The 7,279-nt window shown below is 46.9% G+C and overlaps 1 long non-coding RNA gene across 1 annotated transcript in view; it reads right to left on the reverse strand.

Annotated features, from left to right (window-relative positions):
• LOC117795274 overlaps nt 1-6,797 on the reverse strand; it is a 64,533-nt gene extending 57,736 nt beyond the window's left edge. Inside the window, exon 1 of the long non-coding RNA XR_004619190.1 lies at nt 6,732-6,797. This is a non-coding gene — a long non-coding RNA (uncharacterized LOC117795274). The remainder of the gene's footprint in view (nt 1-6,731) is intronic.
• Between the last annotated feature and the right edge of the window lie 482 nt (nt 6,798-7,279).

Below are 7,279 nucleotides of genomic sequence, written 5' to 3' on the forward strand. Positions count from 1 at the left end.
GGTGATCTGAGTCTGTTTTGAGGACTTGTTTAGAAGGGGGAGTGGAATGGGCATGAAGAGAGCCCCCAGATGACATCTGCAAGAAGGAAGGAGGAAGAGCATGACAGGGGAGAAAAAGGACGTAAGGAGGAGACAGCGTGGCCTCTGAGACCCACCCCAGGTTTGATCTCTGGTCAAGCCTATTCAAGAACCAGAACCAGAATCTGCTTTCCTTGGGGCCCAAAAGACTGACACTGCTATTTTGCTTTCCAGGGTTATAAGTTCAAGTACATTAAGTATGTGTGTTGGGAAAACGTGCCGTTGATAAGAACAGAAGATTATCTTGAGAGCATTCCACTGGCCCTGCCCTCCCTCACTTCTCTCTGAACCCTGATCTCTCCACTGGGACCCTGTCACAGCCAAGCCACAGACCCCAGGATAGCTCTGCCTTCTGAAGCATCCACTCCCCACATACACACTGCAATGAAAGACCATTTTCTGATAAGCAGAGCAATTAGCAGCCTGGTTATCAGACCCCCTCCTTCCCATCAACACCCAAAAAAGGGGGGGGAGTCTAAGATTTCAGAAATCATAAGCAGCCCCTTTTCCTGAGTGGGGTGCAGCATGGGATGATGAGTGATAGAGTTTGGCATCTACTCTTACCAAACAGAATTTTTCTCTTCCTGGAAGCTCGTGAAGATGAAGAAGTCTTAGGAAATGCTTTTGCTTATTTGTGGGTGTTGGACTCAACAGTAGCCCTTTCTGCTTGGGCAAGGCCAGCCTTCGATATGCTTGACATCCCGACAGCAGGATGGTCAAAGTCACGGACTTAATTGTAAGCAGGAGGACGGTGCTCCTGAAAGCCCCAGTGTGTACACATGTGACACAGAATATTATAAATGAAGATTCTAAAGCTGACTATCAATGTATCAAACGACCCATCCAGTTCACACATCTGTCCACCCATCTGTCCGTCCATCTGTCCATCCATTCATCCATCCATCCCTCCCTCCTTCCCTCCCTCTCTCCTCCCACTCATCAGTCCACCCATCCATTCATCCATACAGCCATAAATAGATGCCTATTGAGTGCTCTAACATTTTAGGCTCTCTGCTGGTACTTTGGGATTCAACAGGGAACTAGGTAGACACATTTCCTGCCACATCAAGTCCTCGATTGAGGAAAGATATATGATAAACAATCTGCAGCACAATGTCATAAGTACTGAGGTAGGATGAGTTCAAGGTGCAGGGAAAGAATATCCAACACATAGCTCAAGTTTGGAGTCACCACTCACAGCCTCTCTAGGAAACTTCCTGAGAAGAAAGAATCAGCCTGTAGGAGAACTGTGTCTGGCTGGGCAGGTAGAAGAAGCCTAAGGAAGTAAAAAAGGGATCTACCATTTATTGAGCGCCTACTGTGTACCAGACACCAGGCTTGGCACTTCATAGGTATTTAATTTTCACAGTAACTAGACAAAACGGACTCTCCAAGCAGTTGTTTGCCCAAGTGCTAAGAGTAAATAGCAGATTTCACAAATGATCTGGTCTTCCTTTGTTACCATGACCTTACTCTCCAGCTTCTTCGGTGACTTCTCCTCCCCAGCACCTCTCTTTGGTATAATCAAGGAGGCAGAGAATCAGAGGCTTTGAACATTTTCCAGCCAAGATGGATTTAGAGTCTAGGCTCTGGATTCAAAGGAACCTGATTTAAATTCCTCTCTGATGTCTACCAGCAGTGTGACTTTGGGCAATTTATCTAACCTCTCTCAGCCTCAGTGTCCTCATCTGTAAAATGGAAATTATAATAGCATCTAGGTCAGAGCTTTATAAGAAATTAAATATGCAAAACGCTAAGTTTGGTGCATGTTTTTATATTGTTATTTTGTACAGAAATAATACAAAAGCAGTCTCTATGGAAGTAGCCTTTAGTTGTAGGAGGGGAGATACAAGAGATGTAAAGACTTCTCAATGTTCTAGGTGAAAGCTACACAAAAAGGCCTTTGTATGTTCTTGTCCTTCAGCCAGAGGAACACATGGGGGAGAAACAGCTTGTCCGCTGGTGGTTCAGAGGGTGTCACGGGGCCTCACACTGAATCCCACCCTCACTGTGACAAAAATCTCACCCTATTTTTCCAGGCTTGACTTCCTCTGGCACAGACATCTGAGACTCTAGGGTAGCCTCTGGGGTCAGCTGTGGGTTCTAAGCCTCTCCCAACCCCTTGAGCCCTTCAGACCAGGAAAGTGATGCCTGAGAGTTCCCCATCCTCCAGAACTACCCAGTCTTGAGGGTTAAAATCCCTGGGGCACTGAAAGCCCTTGTGCTGGGGGTCCTGCCATCTCTGAGCTCCCCCTCCTACCACCCCCTTGGGAATGTGTTTGGAATGGGCGTACAGGTGCAGTGGAGGCTACTTAGGGCAGACCCGCAGGGGGCTTTCCCTGAGGCTGTCTCCAAACTGGGCCTCTTTTCACACTATTTGTCCCCATGTAAATGTGCTTCTCAGATTCCTGCCAACACACTTGGTTTTGTAATGTTGTTTAATAGCTTGAACCACCTTAATGAAATATTCATGTTCCCTTCTCTGTTGGAGCAGTCACCCAGGTTCCCAGAAATCTCTCTCTCTCTTGCTTTCAAGGACAGCCCCCCAGGAGGAGGATCTTCCCTGTCCGAGGCCTGGGACTCCAGGAGTACGGCCTGCAGAGGGTTTGTGGGAGCGTTCCTCCAAGGAGGTGGGACTGTAGGACACCAGTCCTTGGCTCCTCCTGGGGTCCTGGGAGTCCTCGGAATTGACCAGGAGCAGAGTATGTGAGCTGGGACCCTGGGTATAAGAGCCCTACTCCAGGGAGTGGAGAGACCTGGCCCTGGAGATTAGCATCCTGGCTAAGGCTGCAGGATACATGCTGCCCCTGCTGCACCAGGAACTTGCGGAGGCTGAGGGAAGACTGCCACCTGTTGAATACTCAGGATAGCATGCTCCTTCCCAGAGCTCCAGGCTCAGGCGCCTGCTTCCAGCACAGCGCCCAGTTCCTATTCAAGCTCAGGGCTGGGGAAATCCACGCAGCGCCAACTGCATGGACCCTCTGGATCATGTGGAAAATGAGGCTGCTGCCCTGAGTGACCTCTTACTGCTCAGAGGGGAGGTGACTTGCTCTAGTCACAGAGCCACTCTGGAGCCCCTGTCCTCTATCTGAAACCCCTCAGGAACACTTTCCACCCTACCACTCTCTTTTGATGTCATTTGAATATATATATATATTTTTTTTTTAAATTGAAGTATTTTTTAACCATAAAGAAAAGGACCCAAATCCATAAGCATACAGGTGAACAAAGCATCACAAAGTGAACACCACCTTTGGGATCAGCACTCAGATTTCTGATCTGGATGCAACCAAACCCCTTAGAAGCATCTTCCTTCTCTCTCCCAGTCACCCCCATCCCAAGGGCAACCAGCATCCTGACAGAATTCTAACTCCACAGATTACTGTTTTTGAACTGCATACAAATTAAAGCACACACAGGGCATGGCTTCTCTCACTCTGTTCCAGATGTGTGATTCACCCTTCNCCTTGTGCTGGGGGTCCTGCCATCTCTGAGCTCCCCCTCCTACCACCCCCTTGGGAATGTGTTTGGAATGGGCGTACAGGTGCAGTGGAGGCTACTTATGGCAGACCCGCAGGGGGCTTTCCCTGAGGCTGTCTCCAAACTGGGCCTCTTTTCACACTATTTGTCCCCATGTAAATGTGCTTCTCAGATTCCTGCCAACACACTTGGTTTTGTAATGTTGTTTAATAGCTTGAACCACCTTAATGAAATATTCATGTTCCCTTCTCTGTTGGAGCAGTCACCCAGGTTCCCAGAAATCTCTCTCTCTCTTGCTTTCAAGGACAGCCCCCCAGGAGGAGGATCTTCCCTGTCCGAGGCCTGGGACCCCAGGAGTACGGCCTGCAGAGGGTTTGTGGGAGCGTTCCTCCAAGGAGGTGGGACTGTAGGACACCAGTCCTTGGCTCCTCCTGGGGTCCTGGGAGTCCTCGGAATTGACCAGGAGCAGAGTATGTGAGCTGGGACCCTGGGTATAAGAGCCCTACTCCAGGGAGTGGAGAGACCTGGCCCTGGAGATTAGCATCCTGGCTAAGGCTGCAGGATACATGCTGCCCCTGCTGCACCAGGAACTTGCGGAGGCTGAGGGAAGACTGCCACCTGTTGAATACTCAGGATAGCATGCTCCTTCCCAGAGCTCCAGGCTCAGGCGCCTGCTTCCAGCACAGCGCCCAGTTCCTATTCAAGCTCAGGGCTGGGGAAATCCACGCAGCGCCAACTGCATGGACCCTCTGGATCATGTGGAATGAGGCTGCTGCCCTGAGTGACCTCTTACTGCTCAGAGGGGAGGTGACTTGCTCTAGTCACAGAGCCACTCTGGAGCCCCTGTCCTCTATCTGAAACCCCTCAGGAACACTTTCCACCCTACCACTCTCTTTTGATGTCATTTGAATATATATATATATTTTTTTTTTAAATTGAAGTATTTTTTAACCATAAAGAAAAGGACCCAAATCCATAAGCATACAGGTGAACAAAGCATCACAAAGTGAACACCACCTTTGGGATCAGCACTCAGATTTCTGATCTGGATGCAACCAAACCCCTTAGAAGCATCTTCCTTCTCTCTCCCAGTCACCCCCATCCCAAGGGCAACCAGCATCCTGACAGAATTCTAACTCCACAGATTACTGTTTTTGAACTGCATACAAATTAAAGCACACACAGGGCATGGCTTCTCTCACTCTGTTCCAGATGTGTGATTCACCCTTCCTCTGTGTTATAAGGAACCATATTTTTCTAAGGTGGGGAGTAGAATCATGTGTGAGAATTGGAGAGACTTGGAAAATCACTGAATTCAGCGTTGTCACGGTTTAGTGAGAGAAGGAGCCCCAGAGAGAGGAAGGGATTGGCCCGAGGTCACACAGCTTGCTCAGGGGTCTCTCCCCTGGATGAAAAAGGCTCGCAAACTAACCACCCCAGAGAGTGGAGGACTTGGCTCCAGGCTGGGACTAGGGACACTGGTGCCCCCATACACCACGGAGCCAGGGAACCCATTATGGGTTTCATTCTGGGAGGGCCTGTGCACACTGACACCCCCCGCCCACCACAGCATCTTGCATGCTGCGCGCATTCAACAAACACTCAAATACTGGTTGAGAGAATGAAAGGATGGATATCAGTAACTCATTGCTGCCATTCAGAAAATGGAGATCATGCTGGGGGTCCTGCTTCCCCCCGGCCCCATGCAACCAGGACAAGTGAGACACAAGGTGGAGAGACACAGTGCTACTGGTCACAAACAGAAGACTAGTGCAGTGGAAAATGTCCATTGCTTACACTCAAAGACTCTGAAGCCAGACTGGCCTGGATCCAATTATGCCTCTAGAGCTTACACATTGCCTTAGGTGATCTAGCCAAACCTCAGTTTTCCAATCTGTAGAAGCATCAATTTATAATAGGGCTCTGGTGAGTAAATAGGAAGCCAGGCAGGTAAAGTGCTAGGCGAGTGCTCAGTAATTGGCAGTTATAATCATATCTCCAAAGAGCAACTGGCTTAGTTTAGCTCGCTTCCCACAAAGAGGCCTCAACATTTAGATAGGGCACCAGTGGGCGGTAGATCTTCAAGAATGAGAGTTTCCTTAGTAAAGAGCTAGGAAAGACGAGTGGTTTCAGGTTAAGCTTCCTTCCTTTTACCCATCTAAACCTTCATACCCTTTGAGAGCCAGCTTGAATCCTGCCTTCTGTAAGAAGCCTTTCCCCTCACCCTGGCCACCCTAAGCTCTCCCCTCAGAACTCTTGTAGTGTCTGCTGGAGACAATTCAGCCTCACTGTTACTGCGTGCAGTTAGTTGTGGGGTACTCGGCCACCCACATGCTCACAAAGCTTATCTCTCAGCTCCACTGTGAACCCTGGAGGCAAGGCTCAGTGTCCCCCGGCTTGGGGGGGGGCATGTCATGAACCAGGCAACTTTGAAGAGGCTGTATCTGCTGTTTTCTCCATTGGGGCACAAGAACCACCCGCCCCTTTTTCTTCCCTGGTTGGAATAAATACAGAAAAGAAAACAAAATTTTCCCTTGACCTCCTCCACCCACAAATAACAACTTTAACATTTCAACATACTGCCTTCTAACCTTCCAGCTAAGCACACTTTGTAACAGACTTCAGATTCCTTTTTAGAGTCCCTTTCTATTTCTAGACTTTATTCACTTGATTCTACATTATTTGCATTTTCCCAAACTATTTAATTCTGTTCTTTAATAACAATCTGAATAATTACCTAATGGAATCAGAGAGACATATTAAAATTTACTTCACTATTTCTCTTGATTCAATTTTTTTTCTAATGTTTTGATATAAACAATTCTGCTTTATGAAGACAGACCCTGAATTGGAATCAAATTGGTCAAATAGCTTTTAATTTTTTTCTCTGAGGTATAATTGACATTATACCATGCCATCAGTTGTGGGTACAACATAAAGTTTTAGTATCTGTATATATTGCAAAATGATCACCATGGTAAGTCACCATACAGTTATAAAATGTTTTTCTTATGATGAGAACTTTTAAGATTTACTCTCTTAGCAACTTTGAAATATGCATTACACTTATCAATTACAGTTAACTATTTTAATTTACATTTCTTAACAAACAATAGCTATGTTCCTATTGTAAATAGGTTTATTCCAAATTTTGAAATAAGAAAAGTGATCACCTTTTCAAGCTCAAGCTGACTCTTTCCCTTTCATCTTCCCATTTTTGTCTCTGGCCACACACACAGAGACACACACTGACACACAGACATAGACACACCCCTCATGACTCAGCCACGCTAAAATATTTGCAGTTATCTCAATATGCATGGATATTCATATCAAGGTTTTTGCACATGTTTCTTTGAACAGAAGGATATGTTTTCCCTCTCCTGAACATGGCCACATTCTTATCTTTTCAAGACAAGTATTACCTTCCCTCTGTGATGCTTTCTCTGAGCTTCCAGGCAAAATGAGCCACCCGCCTCCCCAACACACACACTCCTCGATGTTCCCACTGCAACCTGCCTGTTTAATAATAATAATTATATCGATCATAATAGTAATCAAGATGTATTGAGCCCTTATCATGTGCTCAGACAGTATTCTAAGTACTTTTCATGGATTATCCCAGCATTCACTGCTTTGTGGCTTAATGATCAGTTAGTATGTACATCTGTTCCCCCGCCCAGACCAAGACTGATTTCAGGGAGGGGGCTGCCCTGTCTTC

The sequence above is a fragment of the Ailuropoda melanoleuca genome, chromosome 12 (genome assembly GCF_002007445.2).
Source record: "Ailuropoda melanoleuca isolate Jingjing chromosome 12, ASM200744v2, whole genome shotgun sequence".
Taxonomy (NCBI): domain Eukaryota; kingdom Metazoa; phylum Chordata; class Mammalia; order Carnivora; family Ursidae; genus Ailuropoda; species Ailuropoda melanoleuca.